The sequence below is a fragment of the Palaemon carinicauda genome, chromosome 22, assembly GCF_036898095.1.
Source record: "Palaemon carinicauda isolate YSFRI2023 chromosome 22, ASM3689809v2, whole genome shotgun sequence".
NCBI classification, from domain to species: domain Eukaryota; kingdom Metazoa; phylum Arthropoda; class Malacostraca; order Decapoda; family Palaemonidae; genus Palaemon; species Palaemon carinicauda.
Genome location: NC_090746.1, coordinates 67,912,764 through 67,928,167, shown reverse-complemented (window position 1 = coordinate 67,928,167; position 15,404 = coordinate 67,912,764). Strand labels below are relative to the sequence as shown.

At 41.2% G+C, this 15,404-nt stretch overlaps 1 protein-coding gene across 1 annotated transcript in view; it reads right to left on the bottom strand.

The window, feature by feature from the left end:
* LOC137616126 (carcinine transporter-like) overlaps positions 1-800 on the bottom strand; it is a 40,258-nt gene extending 39,458 nt beyond the window's left edge. Inside the window, 1 exon segment of the mRNA XM_068345802.1 lies at positions 600-800. The gene's annotated coding sequence lies outside the window, so the exon portion shown is untranslated.
* Between the last annotated feature and the right edge of the window lie 14,604 nt (positions 801-15,404).

The window sequence follows — 15,404 nt, the reverse complement described above, 5'->3', positions numbered from 1 at the left end:
GTAGTAACCGGGTGATTATTCAATACAAACTTGACAACAGAGTTGTTTCTCATTTTATAACAAACTCGTCTCCATCGTAATATTTATCAAATAAAAAAAAATCTTTTCAATTTCGGTTTACTGTTGTAACTCGCTTAGAGATCTCTTAGTTCATTTGGATGTATTCCGTTGGGTAGAGACCAAGCTAAGAAAGTTCTGGGCTTTGCTTCCACAACGTTGATCCTGTGGACCTAATCGCCTTATAGGCCTTTCATTACAGACCTTGTATAGATTATGCTCAATATGAACCTCCATATCCACTCAAAACAGGCAAATAAACCTCACGAAATTTCAATCAAACCTAATTGTTACCTTAAAAGTTCCTAACCTTATTGTTACCTTAATAGTTTCATATAATTTCATAATAATAGCCTACTTTGATAGCCATGTTAGGGTAACGACTGTGCTACACAGTACTTAATGTCATATAATTTCATAATAATACTTTAATAGCCATGTTAGGCTAACGATTGTGCTACACAGTACTTAATGCTACAAGGAGCTAAAATCTCTTACCGACAGATAACTCGACTACAGTACAATGAACTCAAATTTCTCACTTGACTGGTAGGCCAATAAGCTCATTTCAAATATGTTTCAACTTCAGCATGTCAGTAGGGAGTTGATGGGTTATTTCAGAGCTTTTCTACTTCCATTTCTAGAACTATTTTGGCATGTAAGGGATTTCTTGAGTAGGAGATACTGTCGACGTCGGCAACTTCGGCTGAAGTGTTTCAAACTGATCGGCTGCATCAAAGAGGATGAAATCATGAAACGACTCAACAACATCGGTATAACTCGGTATTGTGAACCATATTTCCACGAAATAAAATAAGAGGAATTCTATCTATCTCCGTAGACACATGAACATGTTTATAGTGTTTTTGAATGTCCGCATTTTAACTATGTAATTAATTTTTCAGTTAAACCTTAATATTATGAAAAGAACGGTGTTGGCAGTAGTAATGTTGCTCTTCCCTTAGTGTTTACGTATTTATTTCTCTTCTTGAAATAGAATATTCCTTAAATACAAATTATGCTGTAAACCTTTCTGTGGATGCTTTCAACCAAAAGTAAACATCATAATGATTTAATAATGTATCAATCAAAATTCAGACAATCTCGGTTTCTGTTTGGTTATGAATATTTCTGTTGGTTACGTTTATTCGCTGCTGCGTTTCTCGCTTACATTTTCATAAGATTTCTCTTCAGTTCTCTTGTTAATTTTAAACACTTATATCATCATGTTAGCTCAATGGCCTTTTTAACCTGTTGGTGTATATGTGGACATTCTAGTTAAATGGTTGATGTTAATCATTTTAATAATGATTATTCCAGTGTCTTTTTGAGCATCATAAAATTCTTACAATAGCAAAAATCGACTATGCAGTAATTTTTTTTCCTGGCTTCATAGGGTAGAAGTTGTATTTCATTTATCTCCAAACTACACTGAATATACATCATAAAAGTTTCTAGATATCTAAAGGACTGGTATTGTAGAAGAAGACATGTAGGCTATGATGGTGTAGCCAGCTTCAAGTTCGTGAATGTTGTCAAGTGTCAACTCTTGAGAAGACTTTATTAGTAATGTCTATCGTTTTAAACAGTAATTTACTTTATTATTTATTTATTATTTTTTCTTTTTTTAGTAAAGGACACCTGTGAACCTCGTAATGACTTAACATAATCGCAAATTATAATATACTTTATTGTAAATATTTGAGGATTTGATGTACTATGTGAATACGTTTACGCAAAATCTTCCATTAGTAGGCTAATAAGTGAAAAATTTCGGTGTAGCCTAACTTATGTTGAATCATATTCATATAACTCTTCCACATCTTCCCTGTTCTCCCCTAAAAGAATGTCAGTAAAATGTTTCTTTAGTCTTAAAACAACAGTTACAACACCACTACTCGCTGGAGGTTGGAGTAAATGCACGTATATTGTTTATTTGTTTAATTGTTTTTACCTGGTAATGTAGAATAAGCCATGAATAATTTCTCTTACAACTTAACTAAAGCGAACAGATGCTCGGATGCCTAGAAAACAAATATTGAAAATAAACTCCGGTAACTTAGGTAATTAAGAAGATAGTTAAAACCTAAGCGAGTTACATAATCTGGCAGTATTGTAAACACAATACTCGTTAGTATTTATTAACGTTGCCGCGCTCAAACTCTCAAAGGCTTGTGGATACCGTGTTCCCTTTCTGTGACGTTGGTTTTGAAGCCATATTATTACAATGAAGCCCAGTAACCAGTTATCTCCCTGCTGCTGTTCTGTTTCTTTTTCTATTCCTTTTTTATGCTGCAAATTTCTTTTTACATCAGCGGAGATGTCCACTATAAAAGTGTCAATGTATGTAATGTAGTGTTCTTAAACATCAACTAATAGCAACGTTATAACGCCAATGATGCTTAAATTATGAAAAGAGTTTTTACTTCTTTGTTACCGCTCTGTTGGTATATTAATAGTTTATTATATTTCGTAACTATTTAAGACGTGTTTTTTGTAACTGGCACAAAATCACTGGACGAATTATTTGATCATGTTGAATTACTGGACTTTTTATATTTTCGGATGATTAAATGAATTTGGGCAACAGCATTAATAACTTAAATTTGTCGATTAATTACATTTTGCCTTGTGTGCTATCTGCCAGTTTATTTACATTTGCGATTTCTATTAAAGTGTGACACAAATATGATCCGATGTGGCTTTTGTTTTCGTTCTTGTTAGTTTATTTCTGGATAACAACTTAAAATTATGCCATCATTACTTAGCACTGTTGTCTGGATGGTCATTTCACATAAGGACGCAATTGAGGGTGAACAATTACTTGTGAAAAATGTAGGAAAACAAATAAAACAGGTTTCCCATGACATTTGCCAGCGTTGGTCGTAGTTCCCCCTATGTACTGTGTGACACACTTAATCAGGCCACACTTTGGTGGTAATCTAGGAAAGATTGGAGATCTGATACAGTTAAATGCGCATAGGCTACGATTCCTTTAATGTGGGGTAGGGGGGACTATCAATGAGATTTGTGGACCAATGTAATAGACTTTTATAGGATACAAATCCTAACAAGAAAGGGAATATTTACTCTGCTGGAGAATTATGAATTCATTTTCATGGGGATTTTTTTAATGAATATATCCTCGAAAGTTGTCAATGAAGCGGACCGAAATCAAGAAAAATTTGGATGATATTGTTGGAAGAAGCTTCAGTGCCCCAAATGGTTCTAGTATCTGGATCCTATGAGAAATTTTGGCCAAATGGACTTGCCTTGGGAAAACCATTTTGCACCCACTAGGGGACCTGCTGCTTATACCATGAGGTTTATAGGTAAGGCGCATGAGTAGCAAAGACAAGGGACATGACATTGTCCTATAGATTAACTTTACATATGATCAGCACCAAAAATAACACCAGGCAAGGGCTGCTGATGACTCACCAGGTACTGTAGACCTTCTGTAGCAGGGACGTCCAGTCCCACATCCCTGGCCCGAAAGTGGACCGTTTGGGTTTTACAGTGGTCGGTTAGAGAAAAAATAAGTAAAGATAGCCTACATTTCTCTCTTATTATGTGAAAATTAGATTCACAGATTATCCTGAATGAAGAGACATTCCTTGCAAAATCAATAACTACAAACAAAAGTTTAAATCACGTCTCTTGTGTGATACATCATCTTTACAAACGAGGCGATTCATGTTAATAAACTCAAGTTACTCTTCTTCAAAATTCTTCAAATACCTCTGAAAGAAGTCCTTGTCATTTCTTATTCCAATATTCTGAGTATATATATATATATATATATATATATATATATATATATATATATATATATATATATATATATATATATATATATATATATATATATATATATATATATATATAATGAATAGACAATGTCTTTGTGGCATCCAAAATTTGAAGATAGTTCCTCTCCGGACAGACTGACCTGCAGATAAGTTTTCAGGATAACAGCAGAAATACATTTACTTTTCTACATTTATTGTTTGGTGTCAAGACGTGTTTCCGATCACTTCGCGACCCTTCTTCGGGACTACATTAAGTTTTGAAACTACACTTTAATATTAAGGTTATGTTGGTGAAAATTTCATACAAAAATATTTGGAAATTAGGAAAACATTCAACAAAAATTCATAAATGAAAACTAGATTCTTAGAAATACGAAAATTTAACATATTTATTTTTTAAACAAATCCTAATCTCATTTTGCTTACCAAATGAGCTAATATATATATATATATATATATATATATATATATATATATATATATATATATATAGGCCTATATATATATATATATATATATATATATATATATATATATATATATATATATATATTACTCAGAATATTGGAATAAGAAATGACAAGGACTTCTTTCAGAGGAATTTAAAGAATTATATTTTGGAGAAGGATAACTTGAGTTTATCAACATAAACCACCTCGTTTGAAAATATGGCGTACAGTATCACACATGAGACGTCAATGAAACTTTATTTTGTAGTTATTGATTTACAGTATATATATATATATATATATATATATATATATATATATATATATATATATATATATATATATATATATAGTATAATATATAACTAATAAGGATTATGGACAAACCTCTGGAGACTGTTAATGAGCATACGTACTTAGGACAGACAGTAAGTGTTTCCCCAGGACATGAGACCGAAATTAAAAGAACGATAAGCATGGGAGGGAGAGCTTTTGGTAAACAAAATGAGATTATGAAATGTAAAATTCCACTTTCTCTAAAAAGATAAGTATTTAAGCAGATGGTCCTACCAGTATCAACTCATGCATCAAAAACTTGGAGCCTTATTAAACCCTTAGAACATAAGTTACTTACAACTCAAAGAGCTAAGGAAAGAATAATGGTGGGAATATCACTAATTGACAGAAATAGAGAAACATGAATATGAGAGCAAACTAAAGTAGAGGACATTCTAACATGTAAGAAAAGAAATGAACATGGCCAGGACATATGCTGAGAATCACAGATAATAAATGGGCATTAAGAAAAGCATAATGGGTCCCTACAGACTACAAAAGAAGCAGGGGAAGGAAGAGATGACAATGGATTGATGAACTAAGAAAATTTGCTGGTGTGGACAGGCATAGAAAGACCATAAACAGATGCGAGTTGAAGGACATATCTGAGGTATTTGGGCTAGTTACAGCTGATGATGACACATATGAGCATAAATACAAGCAGGTGGCTTGCATAAAAAAGTTTTTCAAGAGTGGCCCTCAAACTAAAAAACTTGGATGGCCCTGTACTATGGACTCCCCCAATCCCTAGCTGATAAAGATGGCTAGGTTGCAGACACTACTGAAGACTATACGGCTTATGCTGGTCTCAGACTCCCAACCAACGGAATGGGAACTGGAGATGTTCTTTACAGGTTTCCTCAACACAAGTTAAATGTGGTTTTGAAGTAAAATTGAAGGCTAAAAAGTGTATAGTTGATCACATAGTGTAATCAATGTGTTCACAAGTTAATGGCCCAAGCTATTGATGTTACTGTTGCCATCAGCATCATCACTTTAAAAAAGAAGACACTTTAAAACATCCTTTGTTCAAACTCGTAGCCTTAGCAGAAATTATCTCTTTCTTGCTAACTGTACGACACAAATTTCTTCTCTTCAGTGGCTACATTTGAATTCTTTAACATTTCCTTAATCTCCTGCATGGAAAAGCTGTGAATGTGCCCATGTTTACAAGTTACAGCACTGTTCCATGGGTAAGCTTACTTAAATTTTTCTGCCTTTAGGGTTTAAATTCACTTTCTACAGATCAAAATAAAAGCTATCAACTAGGACTTCACCTAAGAGGTGAAATGGCGTTGTAACCATGTCGAGGTGATCAAAGAATGCAACATTTTGTGTTGAACTTTTTAGAATTCCTACTTATTTTTCTAAATTCAAAAAACAGTCAATGCATTTTGAGATAAATAAAATATTTCCGCTGCCAGTGTATACTTGTATTGATATACAGTAATTAATTATTACAAAAATTATAACTCAGAGATATCAAAGAGGAGCTAGGAGAGAGTGACGGCTCCCCGCACTTTAGTGGTGGAGTCTAAATGTGCGTGGATGTAGTACGATAGAGAGTAAAAGATGTGAGATTGGAAGTATGTTTTGGAATAAAAGGATGGATGTATTGGCCTTGTGTGAGACAATACAGGGAAGGGTGAAGTGATGTTTGGTGAAGTGGCAGGTAGTGTCTGGGGTTGAAAGGGGAAGGGCAAGAGAAGGTGTGGCTTTGTTGCTGAGCCAATGGATGACAGATAAAGTAGTGGAAAGGAAGGAGGTATCATCTATATTAACATGGGTAAGGGTTAGGTTGGGCTTTTGTTAGTGCATATAGGACAGGTTGTGAGAAAAGTGAAGAAAAGCAGAATTAATTCTGGAACGAATTAACTAGGTGTGTAGAATGAATTACGTAGTTGTGATGGGGGATTTAAATGCCAGAGTGGGTGCTAGAGAGGTAAAAGGTGTCCTTGGGAAGTATGGCGTACCACGTGAAAATGAGAGTGGTGAGAGACTGGTAAATATGTGTGCTGAATAAGAGCTGGTGATAAGTTGTAGTTTTATTTTCAAAAAGAAAGATAATAACAAGTATAGGCTACATCCCTAAGAGTGGTAAATGGAAGTGGTAGAAATGGCATTAATGGATTATGTATTGATAACAAGAAGGATGTTTGCAAGATTAAAAGATGTGCAGGTGTTTAGGATTAAGGCTAAATTCTCTGACAACACAGACCAGGTACCATGGAAATTCTCTGACAATATAGACCTTAACAACATGTCTGATCATTTTTTGGTTGAAGGAAAATTAGTTGTAGCAAAAGAATGGGGAAATAAAATGGGGGATATAAAAGGGAGGTAGTGAAGGTTAAAGAGTTGAAAAAAAAAAAAAAAAAAAACGGAGGTAAAAAGTGAATATCAAGAAAGGTTGAAAGTGGCATATGACAGGGTAAAAGGATGAGAATCTGGTGATCTAGAGGAGGAGGGGAGGATAGTAAAAGAGAATTTTGCAGGGATTGCATGTGATGTGTGTGGCAAGGGGATTGTTGGAAGCAGCATGAGGAAGGGTAGTGAATGGTGTAATGAAGGTGTGAAGATGATAGTGGAAGGGAAAAAGAGGACATTCGAAGAATGGCTGCAGAGTAATAGTGTAGAGAAGTATGAAAGATATAGATAAATGTGGAAGTGAAACGTAAAGTAGTTGAGGTAAAGAGGCCAGCTGACTGGAGGTGGGGTTCGGGATTGGGAAGTTTGTATGAAAAGAATAAGAAGTTTTGGGAGAAGTGAAGAAAGTAAGGAAGGGTCGATCGAGAAGTGAAGAGACAGTGAAAGATGAAAATGGAAGGTTGTTGACAAGAAAGGAGGCAAAGAAAAGGTGGGTGGAATATTTAGAAAGGTTGCTGAATGTTGAAGATTATAGGGAGGCAGATATGATTGCTGTTGCATGTGTTGAGGTGCCAGTGATGGGAGATGAGAATGAAAGAGAGATTACAAGAGAGAAAGTGAAGAGAGCACTAGATGAAATGAGAGCAAGAATAGTACCTGGTATGGGGGTGTGACTGTACTTGAATGGTTGATGAGACTTTTTAATATGTTTAATGTTGTCAATGGTACCAGTGGACTGGGTGTGTGCATATTGTTCCGCTATACAAAGGTAAAGGAGATGTGCATGAGTCTTATAATTCAAGGGGTATTAGTTTGTTGAGTGTGGTTGGATGGTAGACAACTAATTAATAGGATTACGGAAAAAACAGTGGATGCAATCTTGAAGTGCAAGATGCTTTTAGAAGAGGTAGGGGATGTATGGATCAGATTTTTACAGTTAGGCAGGTATGCAAGAAATACAGTACTTAGCAAAAGGTAAGGAGGTGTATGTTGCATTTATGGATCTGGAAAAAGCTTATGATAGAGTTGATAGGGAAGTGAAGTGGAATGTGATGAGATTATATGAAATTGGTGGAAGGTTGTTGCAAACAGTGAAGAGTTTATACATAGGCAGTAAGCATGTGTTAGGATAGGAAAGGAAGTGAGCGAGTGGTTTCTAGTAAGAGTGGGGCTGAGACGGATGTGTGATGTCACCATTGTTATTCAATTTTTTTGTTGATGGAGTTGTGAGAGAGGTGAATGCTTGAGTGCTTGGTCGAGGATTGATTGATTTGAAGTTTTCTGGCATCCTGACATCTAAGGTCATTGATGCCGAGCTTGGTTGAGAATAGAAACTGATAGATGGAAGTGACCATGAGTGGGAGGAGACTAAATTCTTGTTTGCGGATGATACTGTATTGGTTGTAGACTCGGCGGAGAAGCTGGGTCAATTAGTGACAGAGCTTGAGAGGATGTGTGAGAGAAGGAAGTCGAGAGTTAATGTGGGTAAGAGTAAGGTCATGAGGTGCAAGAGAAGAGAGGGTGATGCTAGGTTAAATATCTTCTCGAATGGAGTGTTATTTGAGGAAGTAATTTAGATAAGTTTAAGTACTTGGGATATGTTGTTGCTAATGGTAGAGTAGAAGCAGATGTATGTCACAGAGTGAACGAAGGATGTAAAGTGTTAGGGGCAGTGAAGGGAGGGATAAAGAATAGAGGGTTAGGAATGAATGTATGGAGAGATCTGTATGAAAAAGTGATTGTACCAACTCTGTTATATGGATTGGAGTTGTGGGGAATGAAAGTGACGGAAAGACAGAAATTGAACGGGTTGGAGATGAAATGTCTGAGGAGTATGGTTGGTGTATCTTGATTAGATAAGGTTTGGAACGAAGTATTGAGAGTGAAAACGGGTGTAAGAAATGAATTAGCAGCTACAGTGGATATGAATATGTTGAGGTGGTTAGGCCATGTAGAAAAAATAGAAAATGGCCATCTGGTGAAGAAGGTGATGAATACAAGAGTTGATGGGAAGAGTATTAGAGGAAGGCCAAGGTTTGGGTGGATGGATGGATGGAATGAAGAAAGCTCTAGGTGACAGAAGGATAGATGTGAGAGAGTCAAAAAGACCGTGCTAGAAATAGGAATGAATGGCGAGCAATTGTGAGGCAGTTCCGATAGGCACTGCTGCTTCCTCCCGTCGCCTTGGTGACTGCTGAGGTAGCAGCAGTAGGGGATTAAGCATAAGAAGCTTCATTTGTGGTGGATAAGAGGGGAGGTGGGCTGTGGCACTCTAGCAGTACCAACCAAACGCAGCTGAATCCCTTGTCAGAGACTGGAGGAGCGGAGAAAAAAAAAATGAAGTTTTTATGATAAAACAAAGTTTTATGAATACTTACCTGGCAGTTATATATATATAGCTATAGTCTCTGTCATCCGGCAGATTTTTCAAAACTCGCAGCAACCGCCGAGTGGTGATTGTCCGGTTAGGTGGTTAACAACCCTTACGGGGTGGTACTTGGAATCATTCCCGTTTTCTGTTCCTCAGATCATCTTTGCCTGACCTGTCTCCTGAGGGGAGGTGGGGGGGACTTAAAATATATATATAACTGCCAGGTAAGTATTCATAAAACTTTGTTTTATCATAAAAACTTCATTTTTATGAATAGAACTTACCTGGCATTTATATATATATAGCTGATTCACACTTTTGGAGGTGGGTGAAAGACAGCCAGCATCGTTGGGAAACAACAATAAGTCGTAGGAAAAAACACATTGATTCCTTACCTGCTAAGGTAGCTGACTTCAAAGGTTCCTGCCTCTTGAGTCGCTTTCCCTTAGGAGTGCCAGCCAGGTGGAGACCTGTTATGCTGAAACAACTCAATCGAGTCTGTCAAATGGGGCGAGACCAACAACGTGACTAGACTTCTGCACTACCTATCCCCCTTTTTATAATCTGCAACCTTACTCAATCTAACCACCTAACCTTACAGAATAGATATCTTACTATCTAGCTAGACTGAGGGCACTGTTCCTGCAAGTCAGAGCACTCAGACAACCATAAAAACAAAACCCAATCACAGGTATACTGTACAAAAGTGAAGGTTTATGGGAGGTAGTAACTCCTTTACCCAATACAGAAGCAGTAGCTACGTATGGGCCCAAAGTGTAACACTTTTCATAATCTACTCTTAACTCCCAGAGGTAATGAGAAGCGAACACAGAGTTGCTTCTCCAAAACATTGCGTCCATTATCTGCTTAACTGACATATTCTTTCGATATGCCAGTGAAATTGCAATGGCTCTCACCTCGTGAGCCTTTACTTTTAATAGACCGAAGTTCTCCTCCTCACAAAAGAGGTGAGTTTCTCTTACTGTCTCCCTCAAGAAGAATGATAATGCATTCTTCGAGAGGGGCTTTTGTGGATCCTTTACCGAACACCATAAAGAACTGGATGCACCTCTTACATTCTTTGTTCGTGATAAATAAGCCCTGTGGGCTCTAACTGGGCAGAGGAGCCTCTCTTCCTCTTGGCCCACCACATTTGTGAGGTTAGGAACCCCAAACGTCCCCGGCCAGGGTTTGGATGGGTCCTTATTCTTAGCGAGGAAGTCGATCCTTAACCTACATACTGCTTCATCCTGGTTGAAGCCCACTTGCTTCTCAATAGCGTGAATCTCGCTGACCCTTTTTGCTGTGGCCAGAGCCATTAGGAAGAGTTTTCTTAGTCGCGTCTCTAAGAGTCGCTTGCGAGATGGGTTCGAACTTCCTGCTGCATAAGAACTTCAAAACCACATCCAAATTCCAAGCCGGGGGTCTCAATTGAGTCTGCTTAGTTGTTTCAAACGACTTTAAGAGATCCTTCAAGTCTCTATCTTGCGTTAAATCTATGCCTCTGTGCCTAAAGACAGCCGAAAGTATACTCCTGTGCCCTTTTATGGTGGATACAGCCAGCTTAGTCTTTCCTGAGGAACAACAGAAAATCAGCTATCTGGCTCACAGAGGTAGTGGTTGAAGACACTTTGCGCAGCTTACACCACGATCTAAAGGTCTCCCACTTCGATTGGTAGACTCTCTGTGAAGAGACCCTCCTCGCTCTGGCGATTGCTCTTGCAGCTTGTGTAGAAAAGCCTCTCGCTCTGACAAGCTTCTCGATAGTCTGAAGGCAGTCAGTTGAAGAGCGAGGGGGTTTTGATGATACCTCTCGAAGTGGGGCTGTTTAAGAAGCTTTGGACTTGGAGGAAGGCTTCTCGGAAAGTCCACTAACATCTCCACCACCTCTGTGAACCATTCTCTTGCTGGCCAGAATGGAGCTATCAAGATCATTCTTCCTGCCTCGAGGAGAGCGAATTTCTTGATGACTAGGTTGATAATCTTGAACGGGGGGAACGAATAGGTGTCTATCCCTGTCCAGTCCATCAAGAAGGTGTCTACTGCTATTGCTTCCTTGTCCGGGACTAGGGAGCAGTAGTTGGGGATCCTCTTGTTCTGGTTGGAGGCAAAGAGGTCTATTGAAGGCCTCCCGCATAACTTCCACAGCCTCTGGCAAACCTGATGGTTGAGGGTCCATTCTGTGGCCAGAACCTGCCCTTTCCTGCTGAGCATGTCTGCTCTTATGTTCTTCTGTCCCTGCACGAATTTCGTTAAAAGCTCTACGCCATTCTCCTTCATCCACAGAAGGAGCTCTCTTGCTGTTTTGTCCAGGACAGAGAGTGAGTTCCTCCTTGCTTCTTGATGTAAGCCAAGGCCGTGGTGTTGTCTGAATTGTCCTCTACTATCCTCCCTGAGACGGAGTCTTTGAAGGCTTTCAATCCTAACAGAATGGCCATCAACTCTTTCCTGTTGGTATGCCATTCGCTCTGTTCCACTCCCCAAGAGCCTGAGACCTCCTTGCTTCCCAGTGTTGCTCCCCATCCTGACTCCAAAGCATCTGAGAACACTAGGTCTGTGTTCTTCCTGAACAGGGAGATTCCTTCCCCTAAAATCGACGGATCCAGCCACCAACTCAGATGACTCTTGATCTCTGCTGGAATGGGGAAGGAAAAGGAGTCCTCCTGATTCTTCCTGTCCCACACTCCTGAAAGGAAGTGTTGTAGAGGTCTGAGATGCAATCTTCCCAGGGCGACAAACTGCTCGAGCGAGGAGAGGGTGCCCAGCAAACTCATCCAATCCCTCGCCGAGCACTTCTGTCTCTCCAGGAATTCCTGCACCTTCTCGAGGCACCTGGTCTGCCTTTCTTGGGAGGGAGAAGCCCGAAAACAAACTGAGTCCAGAACTATCCCCAAATAAAGAATCGTCTGACTCGGTTCGGTCTGGGACTTCTCCTTGTTGATAATGAGACCCAGTTCCTGGGCCATCAAAAAAGGCTTGTGTAGGTCCTCCAGACACTTTGTCTTCGACCGCGATCTTATCAGCCAGTCGTCCAGGTATAGGGATACTCTTATCCCCTCTTGATGAAGCCATCCCGCCACATTTGTCATTACTCTGGTGAAAACTTGAGGGGCCGTGTTGAGGCCGAAACAAAGGGCCTTGAATTGGAAGCATTTGCCCTGGACTACGAATCTTAGGAACTTCCTTGAAGTCGGATGGATGGGGATATGAAAGTAAGCGTCCTGTAAGTCCAGAGACACCATCCAGTCCCCTGGACGTACCACTGCCAGTACCAACTGAGTTGTCTCCATGGTAAACTTTGTCTTTTCTACAAAGACGTTCAGTGCGCTGACATCTAGAACGGGTCTCTATCCACCCGAGCTCTTGGGCACCAGAAACAGGCGATTGTAGAACCCTGGGGAAGTCAGTTCCAGGACCAGTTCTATCACTCCCTTTTCCAGCATCTGGCTCACCAGTTCCAGTAGCGCCCCTTGTTTCACAGCGTTCGAGTACTGCGCCACTAAGGCTAGAGGTGTTCTTGAAAGCATAGGCTTCTTCAAGAGGGGCATCTTGTACTCCTCTCTGATGACCAAGAGGGACCAGGCGTCAACCCCTCTTTCCTTCCAGGCATGCCAAAAATGTGACAGCCTTGCTCCTACCGCTGTCTGAAGGACTTGTGCTTCATTTCCTGGCGCGGGCCCTGAACAACCTTCCGTTCGTTCTACTGCCCGTCTCCTGCCTTCTTCCTCTGAACTCCGTTCTAGTAGGAGCTCTACCCCGAAAGGGCTGCTGGACTTTCCTCTCCTCCTTCTTCAAGGATGACGGAATCACCAGTAAAGCCTTCCTTACGGAGCGCGACAGGAGGTCTTGCGTAGCCTTTTGCGCCAGCGAGAGGGTAATGTCCCTGACTAGGGACTCGGGAAAAAGATGTTCTGAGCGAGGGGCGTATAGGAGCTCCGCCTTCTGCGCGACCGTAACCGCCCTGGTCGTGAAGGAACATAATACAGCCCCCTTCTTAAGAACTCCCGCAGAGAGCAGGGAAGCCAACTCGTTTGCCCCATCTCTAAGAGCCTTATCCATACAGGCCATAATACTGGTTAGGTCTTCTGTGGCTTGTAAGAGTTCTGTTTTCCTGACCAGTGTACTAAGAGCCCAGTCTAAAAAGCTGAACACTTCGAAGGATCGGAAGATCCCCTTGACGGGGTGGTCTAGCTCTGACATAGACCACATCACCTTAGCAGAATTCAGGACATGTCTTCTGGAAGAATCTACAATGCCGGAGAAGTCCCCCTGGGAGAAGGCAGGTACCCCCAGGCCAAGAGCTTCTCCAGTCTCATACCACATGCCCGCCTTAGATGCAAGTCAAGCTGGTGGGAACAAGAAGGTGGTCTTCACTGCTTGCCTACGCTCCTTCCGCCAGTCATCAATCCTAGTGAGAGCCTTCCTTGCCGAAATGGACAGTTTCATCTTGATGAAAGCTGACTGCTTCTTCGACTTCTTTCTGCTGAACTGCGACTGAGGAGAACGAGGGGCAGCCGGTTTAAACTCCTCTCCATACAGCTCAAGGTGGGAACGAGAGAGAACCTTATAATCAGAAGCCGCATTAGCAGGTTTATCATCGTCCTCCGAAATATCCTCCAAGTCTTGCATTCCTTCCAACTCTGTCTCCCTTTGGGCCAAAGGAACTAAGTCTGTGGTTCCTTTAACATCCCGATTACTTTCAATCCGGCTTGCATAAGGATCACTTCCTTCCAGCTGTTCATCTGCATCCGAGGAGTAAAGCAGATCGCCGGATGCGTCCTGTCGGCGAGGACTGGATGCGTCCTGACATCGGGAAACGCATGCGTCCTGGCGTCGAGCGCTAGAAGCGTCCTTGCGTCGAGAGGAGGATGCGTCCTGACACAGAGAGCTGGATGCGTCGCGAGATGGAAGCGTCCTGGAGGCAGGCTAGATGCGTCCTGACGTCGCGAGCGGGAGATGGATGCGTCCTGACAACGAGAATCGTAAGCGTCCTATCGTCGTCTAGCGGAAAGAGAAACGTGGCGTCGAGGGATTGTCAAATCGCGGCGCGTTTCCCTGGAAGAGGAGTGACGTAACCTCTTACTAGTCGATTTCTTCGCTGGTAATTTGTCGTCCTTATGCCTGCCAGACTGGGGGGGGGAGGGCGGCTAAAAGCCTGAACAAGTGACACCAGTTGTTCTTGCATAACAGTCATGAAAGATTTCGCAACCGCTGCTGGGTCTCGCGATTCCGAAGGCTAAGGCTGCGGAGTTACGCTAGTAGCAGAAGGTTCTCTCGAGGGTTCCCGTCACCTGAAGGAAGAGGAGATCTCTCCTTTCTTCCATCGTCCTGCGGAGAAACATCCGATCTAGGTTTAGACCTTTTCGCTGGAGAGGGGATCCAGCCATCGTCGGAAGGAAAAGATTCCGAGCTACTTGAAAGGGGAGAGCGAGAACGGGTCTGGTCAGCTTACTGTATCCATCTTGTCTTGGTCGGCCTCGAAGCCTCATACTGCCATCTGCGTCTAGGAGAGGGGCTCGGGGAAGACACTATCACTTCTGACACGCCTTTTCCGTGGCGGTCATGAGCAGCCTAGGAAATAGCAACAGGACTGCTCGAGGCGACGGCTGACTGAGGATGTGTACCTCTCACTCCCTTGCGGCCGTCGACGTACCTTCTCCCTTGGTCCTGGGAGCTTGGTAGATGTCTAGACCTAGGGGCGTGACAGGTTCGATCAGTCGCCACCTCCACTGCACTTTCACAAGCACTAACTCCACTTGCACTCTTACCTTTCAAGGCTGCAAGTTGGTCCTTAAGAGCCTTCACCTCAGCCGCCATCCTGGCGTACTGAGGGTCATCCATAGTTACCGTTCCTTGTAGAAGGAGCAGGGGCTACTACCTCAGGAAAAGGTTCAACTTCTACAGAAGAATAAGTAATTAAGGGGTCAAAAGAAAAGTCTAGGCTAACCTCACTAGCAGACTTAGATTTAGATTTAGAAGCCCTCCTGACTTTATCTAATTCTAACTTACGCA